Source organism: Euphorbia lathyris, chromosome 4, assembly GCF_963576675.1.
Source record: "Euphorbia lathyris chromosome 4, ddEupLath1.1, whole genome shotgun sequence".
NCBI classification, from domain to species: domain Eukaryota; kingdom Viridiplantae; phylum Streptophyta; class Magnoliopsida; order Malpighiales; family Euphorbiaceae; genus Euphorbia; species Euphorbia lathyris.
The window spans coordinates 93,979,095-93,999,289 of NC_088913.1; the positions used below are offsets into that span (position 1 = coordinate 93,979,095).

General features: G+C 37.2%; 1 long non-coding RNA gene across 3 annotated transcripts; it reads left to right on the plus strand.

Annotated features, from left to right (window-relative positions):
- Nucleotides 1-8,735: 8,735 nt before the first annotated feature.
- LOC136227367 (uncharacterized) lies at nucleotides 8,736-13,791 on the plus strand. Of its 3 annotated transcripts, none has more exons than XR_010688031.1 (6): nucleotides 8,736-8,992; nucleotides 9,539-9,595; nucleotides 10,464-10,554; nucleotides 10,750-11,184; nucleotides 11,291-11,476; nucleotides 12,610-13,791. It is a non-coding gene; the product is annotated as an uncharacterized lncRNA (long non-coding RNA). The 3 variants fall into 3 exon arrangements; XR_010688030.1 differs by having other exon boundaries at nucleotides 10,750-11,156; XR_010688032.1 differs by lacking the exon at nucleotides 10,464-10,554 and having other exon boundaries at nucleotides 10,750-11,156.
- The last annotated feature ends 6,404 nt before the right edge of the window (nucleotides 13,792-20,195 follow it).

The window sequence follows — 20,195 nt, forward strand, 5'->3', positions numbered from 1 at the left end:
CATTCCTAAGAATTGCTAGCACAGTGTCCTGATTCACTTGGCGGTGTGAATTTCAGCTTGTTTTAGTTAATGCGGAAATCCAGCCTTTTGTTAATGGGAAAGTGGTTGGTGTCTCAGTGATTACATATCCTAGATCAATTAGTAGACGAGGGATATGCATGACAGCAAAGATCTGCAAATGAAAAAAACAATTAGCATCATTACAATATATACAGAGAGAAAAGAAAGAAAGAAAGAAAATGGTCAAATCACTTACAACTAGGGAGAAAGCACATCCGGGGAGACTACTTCTTGGATCACTCAAGGAAGCATGTAGAAACGCATGGGCAGCTGCACCCCATGCGTAATCTTTAATCTTATTTATATCATCTAGAAAGCAGCAATAAATGGGCCTCACAGTAGATCCTGAAGTATCCGGGAGTAGGAAGGCTCCAATTAAAAATAAAACAGTCGCCTTGACTCTCATTTCAAAGGGACTATTTGACATTGCTATTTGTTTGAGAGATGATAGATTAAACCCCTTTTCTTTTACCATACCCTGGTAGTTATCGAAATGCTTTAGGCACATAGCTCTTGCATTGGCTTTCTTCCCAGTGATAGGTTTTCCAATAATTGGAAAACCTATGATGTTTAAAACATCAAGCAAACTAAAGTACAATCTAAAATCTCCATTAAACTCAAAACAAGCGCTTTCTCTTGAGTATGTTGTACATAAAGCCTCAAGCAAAACATGACTATGACTAACTAAACTTGTTATGCCTACCACATGCTCAAATCCACTCCCACTCAGCACTTTCAGCACATCATCTTGAAGAACAAAAGCCTTAAGCATATGCAGATGCCCACAAATACGAGACATCTAAAAGATGTACAAGAACAACAATCAATCAGAATATCAAAATCCAATAATATTATGGATAAAGCATTGTAGCATATATAAGAACTGAACTAAATTCAGAACACACAAGCACGCAAGTGGCAAGAACAGTCCTAAAACAGATATGAGTCAATAACACATAGACATTACTAGTTAAATCCATCCCAAATTATGCATCTTTATCCAGCTCTTGCACTTTAAACTGCATTCTTAAGATTGCTGTTCTACATTTTGAAGAGTTCTGACATTGTTTTCTAATTACAAAATCTCAGATATTTTTCAAGCAAATAGTATTCATTAAATTCCACATTATGTTTCTGGCATTCATGTTATTCCAACACCTCAAGGTTAGGAGTTAGATAGACCATAAAGTTAGATAGATAGACCCAACCATTTCAATCAATTCCATCTAATAATATGATGAGTCCATCTTATTTCACCAAGACATAGATAATATGATAATAAGATGGCAAATTAGATAAACGGTTAGAAGACTGGGATTATCCAAATTTCAAACATAATAAACAATTAGTACAAAAAGTTTGGATGAAGCAGTGAAGTGAAGGAAAATCTTTAAAACCAATGAAAAGCCAAAAATGAAGAAAAGGAGGTAAATGTGTCCATCCAGCACCCTTTAATGAGGTAAATGTGTTTCCTAATCCCATCCAGCATTCTCAAATGCAGTGTTTGTAAGTTTTCAGCCTTAATTTGGTCGAAGAGAATAGCTATCTAACATTAAAGACTGCTCATTTCAGATAAACAAAACTCATATACATAAATAAAATTCAGATACAATGCAAATAAGATTAAAAGGAGACACAAAAATTAAAATATACCTTTAGATTTTGGTGCAGAGAACAGAATTAAAGAAGGGAACGGCGGTGAGAGAACGGGCGATGAGAGAACGACGGTAAGCTGCTGTGTAAGAAAGATGGAATTGCGCACAAATTGTCTCTTCAACTACCTTCAACGTACACTTTTCGGTCTCTTAGATTTCTATTAATTTAAAGGTTTATTTTCTCTGTAGCAAGACTTTGAAAACGAAGTACTATTAATGTTAATCATCCGAAAAGATTTACCACTTTGACTTTGGTAGTGTGTGAAAGTTAATAGAAGTAATTGAATTTAAAATTTCAAATTAATCTTATTTGACAACTTCTTGTTCAGATTAAAAATGTTACTCCCATATGGTGTTATCTGGAGGCCCTTTTATTATCTCTAATCACTGCCTTTCAATCCGTCAATGGAGCCCTCATTTTGATCCATTTTACAATGAAGTACATAAGATCCTGACATGGGTGCGGTTCCCACGTCTCCTTATCGAATATTACAATGAATCTTTTTTTATGAAATTTGGTGGTCACGTCCGCCGGCTCCACCATATTGATAAAACCACTCTTGAAACGCAACGGGGAAAATATGCAAGGGTTTGCATTGAAGTTGAGCTCTCTAAGCCCCTTTTGGCCAAGTATAAATTATGGAAGATAACTTATAAAATAGAATATGAAGGCATACATAATACATGTTTTAACTGTGGGCGGTATGGCCACTTTACAAAATCTTGCGCTACTCCTCATGTCAGTTCAGAGGCTCTTAACCCTGCCCTTGCCCCTTCTCACCCTGCTCCGGTTGAGGAATATGTTAATCACCAATTTGGACCCTGGATGGTGGCCAAAAGATCTTCCCGTCGTATTATCCATAAAGGACCTCCCTCGGGTGACTGGAATAGAGTTTCTTTGGCCCCATCGCACCTTAAGATGCCGGATCATGTTCTCTCCTCGGAGAGAGCGGATCAGGGTTATGAGAAAGGTTCCCGTTTTTCTGCTCTTAAGTTAACTTGAGGATAATGTGGAGGTTCCCTTACAGCGGTTCAGAATCCCTCCTATCCCCTTCCAAATGATCAGCAAGTCCAAGATTGTTCTATTCTTGACCCACTCTTTGCTAACGAAAATACCACCCCTCAGCCTGTTCCTATTGAGTCGGATCAGACTCATTCGTCGGTTGGTCCTATGATACCACCATCTATCCCTGGCCATCCTGGTTCTCATGGGGCAAAAGGTCATGATTTGCATAGTAAAGCCTATACTTCTCGGGTTATGGGCCATAAAAGGGATCTCAAACCCCTTTCAGGCAAGAGCTTCAAACACACAACCAAGGCTTCCAGGGCTGTGTTTAAAGGGGCCCCCGCTAAGTATCTCGCCTGATGTTCGTGACACATGTTTGTCATTTTTGCTATCACTTGGTGTGTTTGTGTTTCTCGTTTCCTTTTCTAGTATTTTTCTTTTCCATTAATATTTTTACGTGGAATATTAGAGGTGCAGCGACTAAAGCTACTCGGTTGGACGTTAATGATATGATTCGGCAATATCACCCTTGTATGTTTGCCTAACTTGAAACTAAAACTAGTGGAGTGGTGGCTATGAAAATTATATCTAAATTTCGGGGTTGGAATCATTGTGTTTCTGAGGCTTGTAGTAGGTCTGGGGTATCTGGGTTTTTTGGAAACCTGAGCTTATTTAGGTGCAGATCCTCAAGACCCATCATCAATTTATTCACTGTAGTTTAGGGATTGATGGGAAGTTTGTTTGTCTTTTCACGTTTGTTTATGCTTCTCATGTTATCTCAGATAGAAACCTGTGTTGGGAGGCAATTTATCATATGACCCACTCGATTACCGACCCTTGGTTTATCATGGGTGACTTTAATGATATTGGGTCCCTAGCTGATCAGCATGGTGGGAGTGCCTTGTACAGCAGGAGATGTGTTAATCACTCTAGGCATATGAATATTTGTTGTTTAATGGACCTAGGTTTCTCCGGTAATCGGTTCACTTGTCATAGGAAACATTTATTTGTTCGCCATGACAAAGTTTATGGCAATAGCCTTTCCTGGACAGCTTTTCGTGAAGGCACGGTTATTAACCTTCCCTTTTGGCATTCCGACCATGCACTGGTCCTTTTTAAATTTGAAGGTTTTGTTGGCAGAAAAGAGCTTCGCCCTTTCCGCTTTCAGGGGGCTTGGGAGACTCACCGTGAATTCGAGAATTTGGTTAAGCAGGCTTGGAAACCTGGGTCTGACCCTGTCTTGGCTACTGTTACTTTTAAGGAGCAGGTTCATTAGTGGAATTGGAATTCCTTCGGGAATTTCATCACCCGCAAACGGAGAATTCTTAACAGACTTGTCGGTGTTCAGCGAAGCCTTACCTTTAGACATGAGGAAAGCCTCATTTGGCTTGAACGATCTCTGCAGCATGAGCTTTTGGATGTTCTTCGCCAAGAGGAGCTTATTTGGTGGCAGAAATCTCGTAAGGAGTGGGTGACTCAGGGGATAGGAATACTCATTTTTACCATATGTCGACTATTATCAGACGGAAGCTGAACAAAATTGAAGTTATTAAAGACTTGGAGGGAAACTAGATTTATGACCCTATGGAGATTCGTGGCTACCGCATTCTATCAGCAACTCTTTACTGTGTCTAAGGCTGCTATTACTGCACCAAATTTTTCATACTTCTTCACTCTCATTGATAAGTCTAAGTTGGCGCTAATCTTCTGTTATGTCTCATCCCAGGATGTTAAAGACTCTGTGTTTGATATGGCGCCCCATAAGGCTCCGGGAGTTGACGGTATTCCCGCTTTCTTCTTCCAAAAACACTGGGACACTGTTGGTGATGGAGTTACTTATTTTGTTCAGGATGTTTTTAATGGGAAGCGCTCTATATTAGAAGTTAACCAACCCTTATTGGTGCTGATTCCTAAAGTGACTAATCCAACTTCTTTCTTACATTATAGACCTATTAGCCTCTATAATCTCCTATTCAAAGTCGTCACAAAGATCATAGCTGGTCGCCTCCAATTACTCCTCCCTAAAATCATCTCTAACACCCAATGCATTTTCATCCCGGTTCGTCAAATTTTTGACAACGTTATAATAACCCAGGAAGTGGTGCACACAATGAGAATTAAAAAAGGAAAAAGAGGCTTTCTGGCTCTCAAAATTGATATGGAAAAGGCATATGATTGTGTGGATTGAAAGTTCCTAGCTAATACTATTCAGGGTTCGGGAATTCCTTTGCTCTGGTGGGAGCTACTAAATCAATGTGTGATAACTACATCCATGCAGGTTTTAATTAATTGTGAAAAGTCCATCACCAACAGTGTGACCCTATTTCTCCCCTTCTTTTTGTTCTTTACATCGCGCGTTTGGATCATCTGATTCAAGAAGGTTTGAGGAATAAACGTTTTAACCCGATTAAATTAAATAGAATTGGGCCTGGTATCAGTCATCTTTTCTTTGCTGATGACATCCTAGTTTTTCTCGAAGCGGATTTGGGCCAGTTAGTGGGTTTTATGGGCGTCCTGAATGACTTTTGCCGAATTTCAGGCCAAAAGGTTAATTTAAGCAAATTTAGCATTGCGGTTTCTAGAAATGTTTCGTCTTCTCTGGCTCGCAGTCTCAGTGATGCTTGTGGCATTCCCCTCAAGGATTGTTTAGGTAAATACCTTGGGGTCCCGCTTCTTCATGCTCGGGTTTCCAAATCCACTTGTTTGGAGGTCAACGATAAGGTTAATGCTCGTCTGAAGGCTTGGAAGGCTAGTGCGCATTCTCTGGCTGGAGGAATCACTCTGGTACAATCTGTTACCGCTACTATTGCTAACCATACTATGCAAACTAATCGTTTGCCCAAATTTGACCTTGAGAAGTTAGACAAGATTAATAGGAAACTCATTTGGGGTAGTACTGATAGTATTCAGAAAATTCACTTGGTGAATTGGGAGACTATGTGTTGTCCTAAAAAGTATGGCGGGGTAGGGCTACGTAGTGCAGAAGATTCCAATAAAGTCTTGCTAATGTAATTATTATGGAAAATTTGGCGAGAGCCGGGGCACTTTGTGTTCGTGTTCTTGAAAGTAAATATCGTTTGGATAAGATCTTTGGTGGTTTCAAAGTTTTGAAGAAAAACTGCTCGCAAACTCCTCAAGAACCGGCTCCGGCAATCTGCAGGCTTGCATGATATGATTAGGAGCAGCGCAGTTGATCGACTGAATAAGGGTAAGACGGCCTGCCAAGGAAAGAGAATTGTCTTTTCAACTAGCACACATCCCATTAGCTTTATCCAGAGTCTCCTTAAATGAGGCTTTGGAGACTCTCTCACTATGGAGAGGGACCCCAAGGTACTTACCTAAAGAGTGGGTAAGAGGAATACCAGAAATATCACTAAGCTTTTTACAAACTCCTTTATCCATATTTTTAGAGCAAAGCATTCTAGACTTTTGGATGTTAGGTTATAAAAAACGTTAGGCGCTATTCGGGCGAACAGGGCCCTCGAGGATTAATCAGGGATTAATCGGTTTTGTATTTTTGTATTTTTTATTTATTAATCAACAAATTATTATATAAATTCAATTAAAATATGTATTATGCTATCTAAAAGTAATAATATAAAATTATTTAATATAGAAAAATATGTATATTTGTAACATATATCTTTAAAATTGTGCAAACATCAACATTTCAACAACAATATCATTGAAACAACTTAAAAGTGAATTATAATAAAGCAAAAAAAAAAAAAATTCACAAGTAAAGATGTTTTTGTCACTGCAAGAAACTTGACTTTTTGTGGGGAAAAAATGGGTTAATATACATATTTACCCTTGTATTTGTCCGTTTTAGCACATATACCCCTATATCAAATAAACACACAAATATATCCTTATGTTTTTCAAATAACACCAAAAATATCCTATTTGGATAACACCGTTATTTAGTCATCAAACCACTTACCTGGCACCCAATTAAAACATTACACATCATTAAAACTAATTTTAAATCTTAATAAAAATTATAACAGGCATAAAAATTTACTGGATTCTTCCACTGACTTTCTTCAACTTCAAGCTGTGCTTCCTTCCTTCCCTTGTATTAAAACTTTCTTTCCCCATCAGCAGTTAATGGCTTTTTTTTAATTAATGTGACTACTTCTATACAACAATTCCTGCTCTATAGATGAAACTATCATCATTCATCTCCTATTCATCTGCTCAAAAGTTCTGTACCTTTGAACTCGCCGTGGATGGATTTCAATTTATCATTTCGTAAGAAGTAACCGTGGGTCGACTTGAATACGATGTCGAACGGAAACACAACCGGACTCAGTCATCTGCTGAGCATGAACTTGTCCTCCTTTTACAGATCTAAAATGGTCGCCGGTGAATCGGATAAAGATCAAAGTGATTTTTGGTGGAGGTGGATGAGGAGGTGCGGTTATGAAAAACAGATGTTGAACAAAGAGGATGAAAAGATGGTGTAAAGGCGGTATAGGTAGAGGTGGATGAGGAGGTAAGATTATGAAAAACGACATCGTTTGGTGATGTTTAAGAAGGCTTTGATGTTAAAGCTGACAATGGAGTTGTACCGTTAGTGATTTTATTAGTCCGTTAGATTAGGGTATTTTTGGTGTTATTTAAAAAATATAAGGATATATTTATGTGTTTATTTAATATAAGGGCATATGTGCCAAAACAGACAAATACAAGGGCAAATATGTGTATTAACCCGGGAAAAAATAGTGGAGAAATTTGTTCCCCACTAAAAATAATAAATTTGTAGGGATTCATAAATTAGCCACAAAATAAGACATATTTGTGGGGAACTAAGTATTTCGCCACAAACTTGTGTATATTTGTGGGGAATTTATAATTTCGCGACAATGTTTTAAATATTTATGGGGAAATCCAAAGTTGGCCACTGAAAATATCATAATTAGTGGGAAAATTAAAAATTCCCCATAAAAATATAAAATATCAGTGGGGAGTTTACAAATTCTCCATTAAAAATATTTATCTTAATCAATATATTTTTTTAAGTATGATTGCTTATTATGTTATTATTATGAATTTAAAATAATTAGTATATATATTATATTAAGAATTTATATATAATTGGAAAATTAAAAAATAAATATTTGAGTATAATAATGTATTTTTAAAAGTTAAACCCAAACTTTATTATATATATACATCATATTAAATTAAAGAATTATTTACAATTTTAATTTTAGTAATAAATTCAAATTTTACGAAATATTTAATTTAATTAATTTATTAATTAACAATATAAATATACTTTTAATAATATAGGAGCAATTTTACTATTAGCGTCTAGAGTGTGCAATTTTACTCCTAACGTTGACAAGTTTGGTAAATTTGAGAAATGATTCATCAAACTGTTTTCTTAGTTATGAATCATGCCATCTGTACTTCACATTTGCATTATTTTATCACTCATTAGTAACTTGATTTTTTTAAATAATTAAAAATTCATACTATATTTTGTAAAAGTTGGACAAAAAAATTCAAATATTTCGTCGAATTTAAAAATGTTATTCTCCAATTGTATTATTAGCAATGAATGCAGAATAAGGAGGCAAAATATTTGTGTTTTATAATGATGTCTGAAATTGATCAAACTTATCAATGTTAGGATAAAATTGCTATTTGATACCCATGTTAGAGGTAAAATTACACTAATTTAGACGTTATAGTTAAACAATTACTGCATGCTAGTCCTTTCATTGTTTTTTAGCATGTTTTTAAAAATAAAATGTAATTTAATGTTTAGTGTAATACTATAAAATAAAATTTCATAAAAAAATAAAAAATAACTTAATATTTGCACCCTATTAGGAAGAAAGAATTGCATTCCCCTTTTATTCATTCAATTTGAAATACATTTCCCCTTTTTCCTTCCCTCTCCGTTTTACCGCTTGTTATTAAATTTTTACATTTTCATTTCCCGCTTCAATTTATACTTCCCCCTTTCTACTTGCCCTGCTCTCTCCTCCCTTTTCAATTTGTCCAACAAAACCCTAAATTCCCCATTCATATTCTGTTCTCAGATGACCCACCTGCCTCGACTACACCATCGTCACCACCACTTCTGTTCATCGACTCCATCCTCCTTATTGGCTAGCCCCCGCTCTGGTTGCTTTTTTTAGGCATCGCGCAAAGCAATCACCACAGTAGTCCCTCCTCGACCTTTATTGAAGCCATTAGCCATTTGAAGCTCGACCCCTCCTCTCTCGGTTAAGATAACCGAGTCAACTTCATTCATGTAAGTACGAATCCTAATTTTATGGAATTGAAACTTCAAATGAGATTTTGACATGAAATATGGAATTCTGGATGATATGGGTAAACATATGCCTAAGAAACAATTGATGTTACCTTAATTTGTGTCTTCCTCTACTCTACAGTCGGTCTCGAACCTGAATGGAAATCACATTTTTCAGTTTTGTTAATACACTAACTCTATCGCTTGAAGTTCAAAACTCTGAATGCTTGGTAGATCGGTAGCCTTAAAGTGACTGACTGCAACTATTCAAGACAGTAAAAATGCACTAGGTTGCTAATTTACAAATCCACCTACCATTGATTAGATAACTTGTAGTATATAATGTTCATTGAAACAATGTTATTTTAAATCTTAAAAAGCATATAATTTGACTAGCAGCAATTACATAATAGTGAGTTTACTCATTTTCTGTAATTGAAGGATGATGTTATGATTTGAAGCAACTATCTTTTAATTTGTTTGTTGTTCATGAATCTGTTGTAAACTTGTAGCTTAGTTGACATTTTCTTTTGATTTTTTCCTTAGTGAAAAGTTTGAAGCTTATGATGCAAAAGACACTATGTTGCTGGACAAAAAACTGAGGTAAAATTGTTATGTTATTTAGCCTTGTGTAGTTTGTACTATTGCTACCTAATTTTGTAATCCTATAGTTGTATTATCCCGTTCTTTAACGAATTGTACTTGATTCTGAGAATATAGTTCTTCATTGAAAGAAGAACTATGATACAAGACAACAAGAACAAACAAAAACCACCAAAAATACAAATTGGTCTTTAAGGAGGAGACCATTCATCCTTGTTATAACTACTCCCTCTAGTATGATTTCTCCTACACATTAATTGATTCTTCACACTATTAACCATCAAAACTACAATTCTATTAGCACATAAAGGTTCTGAGAATAATAATTCTATTAGCTAACAAACTCTTCCCATTGTTTCTCATTTCTTCTATTGAGATGCCATTTGATCCAATTGTAAATGTAATTATGGACTAAAACTACTTTGTTACTTGATCCACATGCCTATTGCTAATATTCTAAATTTTTGCTTTTATCCCTGTATGACACTTTGAACAAAAAAATAACAACTATTCTATCTATGCACAAAACTATAATTACAAGTTTTCATTTTATTTCATCAATCTGATTTGTTGTAGTTAGGAAGTTCTAAGAATTGCATTTATATGATCAATTTGATGCATTTAAAGTTTCAAAATGGTTATTTGGTATTTTGTCTTTTATGTTTAAAGTTTCAATGTGGTAAGCAGATACCACACAGAGAAACTTGAGTGATATATTAGTTGGCTGGCAGTATTTTTTATAGTGCAGAGCCTCTTGAGAATTTTCATTGAATAAATAAGTAAGATACTATATACTCTATAGGGAGAAAGTTCTCATGTGTTATCTATTGTCTCCCAAATAAGTCTAAAGCTGAGTTGTCTACTTCAGATGGGAAGAGGGTAATCGATACTCACAGTATTTTCCTGCAGCTGCCACTACTTGATTTGTGCAATCTGTGCAGCCCTCTTGGTCGTGAAGGGTAATGTTTAGACTGCTGCTTATATGTGAATATTATGTCTTGTGTTTCTTTTATAACTTGTGTTGATGAGCCACTCACCAGTCATTTGTTTCTGTATCTTCAATTTTCCTGCCCTGTTTTCTCTAATTCTGTTTTTGTTGTTACAATGCAATGTAGCTGACAATCAGAACTAATATTTTATGTTAACTGATTCAGGCAGTCTGATAAAGTTTATATGCTAGCAAGAGAAGTGCTGAAGAAGTTGGATTTAGTGGCGACATCACATCGGAAGTTCTTTATATCTAAACTTTCAGCATAGTTTAAGCAATTTAGTTGTAAGTGAACTTGTCACCCTGAGGAATACACACATGATGGGTCTTAGGGCTGGATCCATTGCTGGTGTTGCTAGTCTTCGTATGCTACAAGCACTCAGCTCACTTACCTCTTCTAGTGTTGATGAGAATGTGGCGTTGGAATGTGATGAAGAACAAGAGGAGCAAATCACCACGTGGAACTTAAATGTTGCACTTGAGCCAATTGACATTTACGACAATGAAACAAGAAGAGAGAAACTGGGCAAACACATAATTTCAGAGTTAGAACAACTGTTGGCTATGTAATAGGTAAACGTTGAAGTTAAATGTGGATCTGGTAAGATCTTTATTACATTTGGAGTCTCTTTCCACAAAATGTTTCTCTCAAAACTCTTTTCACTTGTATTTATTTCTTTCCTAAATATTGAATTTATCAATTTCAGGTGAAACAGAATCATCTGCTGAATGTGAAGAAAAAGAAATAGAAATTGTTACGAGTAGAAAGTTCAAATGTGCCAAGGCTACCCCCAAAAAGTGAGATGGCAATGACTGCAGCTGAGCGGCTCAAACTTTCAATATTTCACGCATCTGAAGATGGTAGGCATGAGAATTGAATCTAAAGTTAAAAGGTACACTACATTATCCCCATTTAATTGGTTAGTTCTGTTTATTAGGTAGAAAATTCATAAGTTTAATTAAGGTTGATGAGAAGTTAAGTTTTCTTAATTCTTTTGCTTCTCTCCTTTTTATCTTTTAATTTGTCATTTTTTAAAACTTTTGCATGATTTTCTCCCACGAAACCCCACCGATATCACAATTCATGCTGCATGAGCTTCCTTTTCATCTCATATGGTTTCGTTTTTTATTTACTGAATTTCGTTAGAAATTGAATTGAATTCCTCCGAAATATAGCGAAATGAATGTTCCCAACAAGGAATAGTTCTAGAAATTACACTTAATTTGCATATGAAAAATGGAGGAAAATTACACCATTGCGTGTTAACTTTGGCATTACTTTCTTTACGACTATTTATTTCAAAATTCTTGAACTTTTGGGGTTTGAAGTTATTTAGGTGTTGGTTGGTTATGAGCGGTGTATGTTTATAGAGAATGTCTGAAATGTGGATTAGAATATACAACTTACAAATTCTAGATTATGTTTTTTTTATTTAGTTGTTTGAAGGAGGAATACTAGGAGGGTATGCAAATCAAATGGTTGTTTCTGTTTTAATATGTCTGCTATTTCGATTGTTGTTACAATTGTTTTTGTCTGCTTTTTGCTGCTATTTGGATTGCTGTTACAGTTAATATCAGTGTCTATTTTGTTTAATGACAGTTTCTATTTTTCTATTACAGTTATTGGTGTCTTTCATTGACATGTGAAATTGGTTTATATTTGAAATACATCTTAACTCAATGTTGAAAATAAGTAGTTTATGGAGTTTAGGATTTTGGACATGTTTCTGCAATTTATTTCATTACAAACCTATTTCTTTTTTACAATAAAAGTTTGTTTCATGTTTTTAGAAATAAGGCAAACACTATAAGTTCAACACTATATGAACACACTATAGATTAGTCTGTTGTTTTATATTTTCTGCAGTTTAAATTTTGATTTGAGTTTCAATCCATTAGACTTTGTTTATTATCAAACTATTGCATTCCTTGCAATTATTTGTAGGTTTAGCCACAACCAAATGTACCTTTTAAAGCGGATGAGATTATAATTAATTTTCTTTTATTTTTCTTTCACTTTTAATAGGCGATCGAAGACAGCAAGAAAATGAAATCGTGATCATGTACAGCTGAAAGAATAATTTTCTTTCGCTTATAATTGACTTATTCATATACGTTATTTTGTAATTATCCGGATGTTATTTTTTTGGGTAAATTCCAAAAAAAACCCCTGTGGTTTCACCGATTTTTAAAAAAACCCCTGTGGTTTGTTATTACCAGAAAAAAGGACTGCGAATGACGTCGTTACCCCAATTACGGAAAACAAGGAAACGCCGTTTATCTTGCTGACTTGGCCAAGGGTATTTTTGTCCGCAAATATTGGGGGACCTATATAAGCTGCAATTCGTTCTCTTCTTCCCCTAATTCAATCTTCTTCTCAATTTCTTCACGCAACCGAAAACCTAAAACCCAAATCCATTCAAATCATGTTTACTAATTAAGTTGTTGGTTCTCTTAATGTTTCGAATTTAAACCCTAAGATTTGGAGCTCCAGTTTCGCCAAATTCGCAATTCGTTCTCTTCTTCCCCCAATTCAATCTTCTTCGCAATTTCTTCACGCAACCGAAAACCTAAAACCCAAATTCGTGTGGAATTTACTGAACCCTACAATCGTGAAGAAATGAGTTCATCGAGCATCAACAAAGAAATGAGTTCAAATTCGCAAATTTCAATCGGTCAGTGGCATGAATCTAACTGCTACTGTGGGATTAGAGCTCGAATTCGTCGAGCATCAACAAAGTTGAACAATGGAAGGAGGTTTGTTGGCTGTGCGAAATATCCTGATCGATCTGCTTGTCGTTATTTTGAGTGGATTGACCCTGATGATTTAGAAGTTTGTCGTGCTCGTGTGGATGAACTCGAAATGGAGTTACGGATGACTTCTGAGGGTAAGCAAAAGCTAGAGATGGAACTGTTGCAGGAGAAGGAAGTCAATGGAAGACTTAGAATTGAACTGCTACAGGAGAAGGAAGACAATAGAAGATGGAAATCGGAAAATGGATGTTTAAGGAAGAAATTAATTGTTATTGTGATTGTAGTGATAATGTGGTTGATTGTAGTGATGATTTCTAGTATAGATAATGATAGCAGGAAAGATGGTAGATTTAGGTTGCCTTAGATTTAGGTTGATTGTAATGATGATTTCATGTGGTTGATTGTAGTTCTTATTGTAATGCAATTTACATGTTTGTGTAAATGCTTGTGTGAAAGATGGATATGGAATGAAATGACACGCATTGGCTTTTTGTGCAATTAATTGTGACTTGTAATTCATACTGCTCAATGCCTTTTAATTTTGTGCAACTAATTGGCTGGTGATTTTGTCCAAATCATTGCCTTGTAATTTTTGTGTAAAATATTGACCTATAATTGAGTGAAACATATTGGCTTTTGTGTAAAATATTGACCTATAATTTAGTGCAACATGTTGGCTTTTTGTGTAAAATATTGACCTATAATTTAGTGCAACAAGTTTGTGCAAAACAAGAAGAAAAACTAATGTTACTTTTCTTGTGTAATATATATAAGAATGATAACAACTTAATGTCACAGTATCTGTAAGTTGCAAACAACATTGATTGCATTAACATCCTTAATTGTCAAAGGAATTACATATAAGGGCTTGGAAATATATCCATGTAGCCAAAACAAAAAAAAAACCATGTATCCATACAGGTCATAGGCTGTGCTTGCCCTATACACAAAAGTAGTATACCCATAAACTGTCACAATTCACAAAATATACAAAAAGATGGGTAGCAAAAAGTAGTGTGCCAAAATGCCTTCCAAGCTTCTTAGTATTCTTCAACATTTCCTGTGAAATGGCCATGCCTCTTGGCTAACTGAGCAAGGTTTGCAGCTCTCCTTCGTCTGGTTGGTGCACTTGGCTCTGCTTCATTTGGGTTGACCCTTTTCTTGGATGTAGAAAATGTTGGTGCCATGAAATTTCTGCCCCTTTGTCCAACTGCTGAAGGCAGCGTTGGAGGTGGCTGTGAGGCACTTCCTCTAGTAACATTAGCTCTTGGTTGTGTTGGGGGTGGCTGTGTTGGGGGTGGCTGTGAGGCACTTCCAACTACATGTCCTTGCTGCATCATTTGATTTTTCAAATCACATTAGGCATACACAAAATCACAACTGGCAGTACAAACTCAATAGATTTTCCAACTCACATTAGGCATACACTAAATCACAACATAAGGTAGGAACTCAACAGATTCTCCAACTCACAATAGATTTTCCAACTCACATTAGGCATACACTAAAATCACAACATAAGGTACAACATACTTAGGTTCTCCAACTTACATTAGGTTGTGCAGTATTGGCGTTCGATGCATTAGTAACTTTCTTAGGTCTTCCTACCTTTCTAGGTGGACTACCCTGCAAAACAAGAAGGAAATAAGAAATTGCCCTCAAACATTACAAATCACAACTAATGTTGATTATACAAAACAGTTTCTACTTACTGGAACTTGGTTACCACTCCTTTTGTTGGCTAATTTGCGCTGCCTTCGTTGCCATGGGGTTTCACCTGTAATTCCAGCCTTGCAGCCCCGAGCATTATGCCCAGGCCGTTGACACAGGCCACACTTAACTCCACCACCTATTCTCGAAACCTTATGAGGGTCCCTTGGCTCGTCAGCCCTCCTAATCCTTCTCTTTTTTGGTCTTCCAGGTGGTTTAAGTACAATGCCAGCATGGATGTCAGGTAGTGTTGTCCTCTCCCACTCCTCTTGTGACGGAACAGGCTTAAACACATGTTGATAGACTGCCAAATACGTTGCTTTCTTAAAGTACTCATGCACATATTGTTCTGGTTGCTCTCTCTGATAAATGATGGCAGCCACTGCATGCTTACAAGGGATGCCAGAAAGATCCCACATCCTACATGTGCATGTCTTCTCCTTGAGATCAACAGCAACACCTCTCCCATAATTATCCACTTCATACAACTGATCACCTGCTCGAGTGCAGAAACAGTTTCTACTATCAAATTTTATCTTCTCAAGCATTTCCTGGTAATTCGGGCACACATTGCCATTGTAGTTCTTCATACCTACGAACTTGGTATACTGCCTCGACATGAAGGCTTTCCTAATCCATTCCAACATACTTAGGATAGGCAAATCTCTACAAGGCAATATCATCCTGTTAAATGACTCATATATATTGTTTTGCAATGCATCACACTTGGTTCTAGTGTTGAAGTGGCTCCTTGCCCATGTGTGAGGATCATGGTCCATCACCCATTGATGAGCCGCAGGGTCAAAAGCTTTGAGTTTATCCATATGATGCTCCCACAACTTCATAGTACCCGCTGCTGCAGCATTCCATAAATGCTCCTTGTATTCAACCCCTTTGAACCTCATTTTCATATTCTCGTACATGTGTTTGACACAGAAACGGTGTTCCACATCTGGCATTAGCTCCTTCATAGCTTGCACCAGGCCCTAATAATTAAGAACAAACAATTAATTGGTAAGTATGAATTAACAGTAACAAATAATTACTATGCATTTCTAACCTTCTGTTGATCTGACATGAATACCCATCCCGTTTCTCTAACCGTGCCAAAATCATCTTGGAGCACTTGTAGGAACCATGACCAGGATTCTTTGCACTCAGAATCAACAACAGCAATAGCAATTGGAAATAGATTCTCATTGCCATCCCTTCCAATTGCAGCCAACAACTGTCCCCCCATCATGCCTTTCAAATGACAACCGTCGAGGCATATAATTGGCCTTAAGCCAGAGAAGAAACCTTGTTTTTGTGCTGCCATTCTAACATACATATGCTGAAACAACACAATCTCCCTAGGAACTCCTAGCTCGTGGTCTAACTTCAATTCAGTTTTGATTTTGACAACAGTTCCTGGATTAGTGACTTTTAGTGTCTCTGCATAGTCATATAGCCTCTTATATTGATCCCTAATCTGACCAGATATAATTTTCCTTCCCGCACTCTTAGTCCTATAGCACTTTCGAGTAGTCACCTCATACCCCAAATCCCTCTTAATCTTATTCTTCAAGTACGAAACTTTCAAATCCTTATCATCCCTCATGTCTTCCAAATATTTCTCGCAAAGGTATGAAACCTTGCAAAATTTCTCATTGTATTGCCTAGGACAGGTATGGTTTAGATTACATGTCTTTATTTTGAAAGTTTGAGTGTCCCTAACCATACTACCTCTGATCTTGAACTCACAACCTTCAGCATCACATCTCACATAAACCACCAATGGTCCATTCTTTCTAAATGAAAATGTGTGCCCACCCTCTATGGCCCAAGCCCTCAAGGCTTTCCTAAACTCCTTAGCACTCCTAAATGTCATGCCTATGGCCAAATGTTTAGTCATTGCATTGTATTCTACATTAGGTGTTGCTCCCTCATCATCTGAACCCTGCAAGCTCCTTAACTCATCATCTAAGTCAGGAGCAGTCTCATTAAACTCAAACTCTACATCCCTCCTTCTTGAATGGTGATTGACTCCCTCATTCAGCATTTCTCTAGTATGGACATTACTTGTACCCTCATTTGGAACTTAATCCCTCAAATTTCCCTCACTGACTAAAGACACATCCTCACTGCCTGAGTTGTCATCGCCTGAAGCAACTTCAAACTCACTATCTTCACTGTCTTCACCATCCTCACTATTATTGTCCTCATCATCCTCACCACATTCCTCACTACTTTCATCAACACTTTCCTCATCCCTAATTTCTTGACCAATATCCTCTTCAGCTATATCTTCAACCCTGTATTCAGCTCTATCCTCAACCCTAACTTCACCCCTAGCTGTACCCCTATCTGCACCCCTATCTGCACCCCTATCTGCACCCCTATCTTCACCCTCATCATTTTTAACAAAACAGTCTTCAAATTCCATTTCATCCCAATCCATACCCATGTCAAACCCTACTGCCTCTTCAAATGTGTCCCCTCTAGTTACACCTACATCCTCAATTACTTCTTCTCTATTGTCTACTGCTTCATCTAGTGTGTCTTTAACATTCCTGACTACTTCTTCTCCACCTAAATCTCTAACTACTTCTTCTTCATCCACACCTACAGTTAAATCCTCTATCTCCCCTACCGTAACCAACTCAAGACCACCACCTCTTGAGCACATATTCTTATCCGAATTGGATGCATTAGACTCAACTGGTGACTCTTCATCACCATCACCCAGATTAACGAAAACATCCCCCATGATCATTGACACATGTTTAGGAAGAGCTTCAAAATAAACATCCCAAGTATCCCACTTACTATTCACATCTGCCACACTAAGACATGACTTGTCATCAACTATCTCCCAATAACTCCATTCACCAGTAAGTCCTATCACATGCATCCATATCCTACACCCACCCGTATACTTCAGCTGCCTATAATATTCCAACAATCTATAATAGCCTACGTAATCTTTATCTAAGGTAATATCAGCTTCATCCCCACCTAAATACTTCATAGAGTCGTCAAATGAAGACCATTTACCTCCGTGGTGAAATACCAGGGTCACATATCCAGCCATCTGCGCGTATAACCAAAACTCAAAACATATATAACTCCAACAGCAAAACTCCAACATATAGCAAAACCAGCAATATGCAGCTATAATCAACACTCAAAACAGCAAAACTCCAACATATATCAAAACCAGCAAAACTTAAACATATATGAAACAACCAAAACCACAAAAAAACGCTAATCGATAACTCAAAACAGATATGAGACCTCCAAACCCAAAAAAGCAACACTAATCGATAACTACAACATATATGAAACCACCAAAACAAATAAAAAACAGAACTAATCGCTAACTAAAAACAGAGAAACGCATCGAAGATCAAACGATAAAATACAATAATCGATTGCAATAAAACACTATTACATGCAATATAACATTTGCTCCTTAAAATACACATCAAGAAACTCAGAAATTCCGATTATTAAAATGCCTAACGGTAAACCCTAACTTAATCAAACAAAACCCGAAACTAAAAACACTTATTACAGATGAAAAAATCGAAACTTCCATGGATATGGGTCACTTACCTTGGCTGACACGCAAACCCTTCGAAAAACCTTCAACTATGGTTGCCCTACCCACTTCGAACAAGCAATTTCTACTTCTATATAACCTTCTTCGAATCCAGAAAACCCACAACTTCGGTAGTAGAAACGACGATCGAAGTGTTTTGAAACTAGTTCATTAGCTGCCACTTCGACTTCCGGTTTTGGAAATTGTTTAAACCCAACAGAAATATGAAAAGTCACTAAAGATTATCGCAGTTATGAACGAATTGCAGCTTATATAGGTCCCCCAATATTTGCGGACAAAAATACCCTTGGCCAAGTCAGCAAGATAAACGGCGTTTCCTTGTTTTCCGTAATTGGGGTAACGGCGTCATCGCAGTCCTTTTTTCTGGTAATAACAAACCACATGGGTTTTTTTGGAAATCGGTGAAACCACATGGTTTTTTTTTGGAATTTACCCTATTTTTTTTTATTAAAATGGGGAGGGGCCAGGAACATCCCAACTAGGTTGGCACCTTCCTGAAACCCGACCCAGGTATTATTAATAAGAAACTAAAATAATGTAGATCATACAACCAGAGCGAAATGAATTACATGAACTGGAAAGAAGGCCGGTTCCATAAGTTATCCCTAATCAAATCAAAGCGAAATTCCGGGGCAGTGGTCCACCATTGAATCGAAGATTGTAGGCGACCATAATTTGCAAGTTTATCCGCCACTTGGTTTCCTTCGCGGTATATGTGAGAAACCACCAGGCGGAGACGCGGCAACAGACCGAGACATTCCACCCATTCTTTACGCAAACACCAAGGCACCCGAGTGGATCTAGTGCGGAACATAGCGACCACATATGCGGAGTCGCATTCAAGCCAGATGTTGTTCCAATCCCTCTATGCCGCAAAACGAACACTACAGATAGCAGCCTCTAATTCCGCGATATGGGCGATTTGATGAACAGATGGCATCGCAAAAGCGCTTATAACAGAGCCCTCACTGTTTCTGTAAATGGCGCCACCGCTTGCTGTATGCTGAGTGACCGAAGCGTCCGAATTTACTTTTATCCACCCGCTAGGAGGCATTGTCCAGCGAATAGGGATAATCCTAGGCGCGCGTTGAGCCCGTGGCCGGATGTCTAAAGATCTAACAATCCTGCGCTCTACGTCTGAGTTCCAGACCGAGCCACGACCAATGGAATCCGAATGCCGAATACGAACCCATAGCAGGCGGAGAGCCCTATGAATATTCGGAGTGATCTCCTTAAACAGACAATCGTTGCGTGTCTTCCAAATAATCGAAACCACAGCCACTACTGCACTCAGCCAAATATCCCGAATTTGAGGACTGAACCGGAACTCGACCATTTCAGTAATCTTCAATCTCAGATTAGGAGCTGGTAAGAGTCTTCGACCGAAGAGCGAAGAGATAGCATTCCAAAGTTGAGCTGCAAAACTACAATGAACGAACAAATGCGTTACCGTTTCATCACTGTTTAAGCACAGGCAGCATCTAGAAACAATTATCAGACCCCTTTTTCTTAACAAATCATGAGTCGGCACCCGACCAATCGTT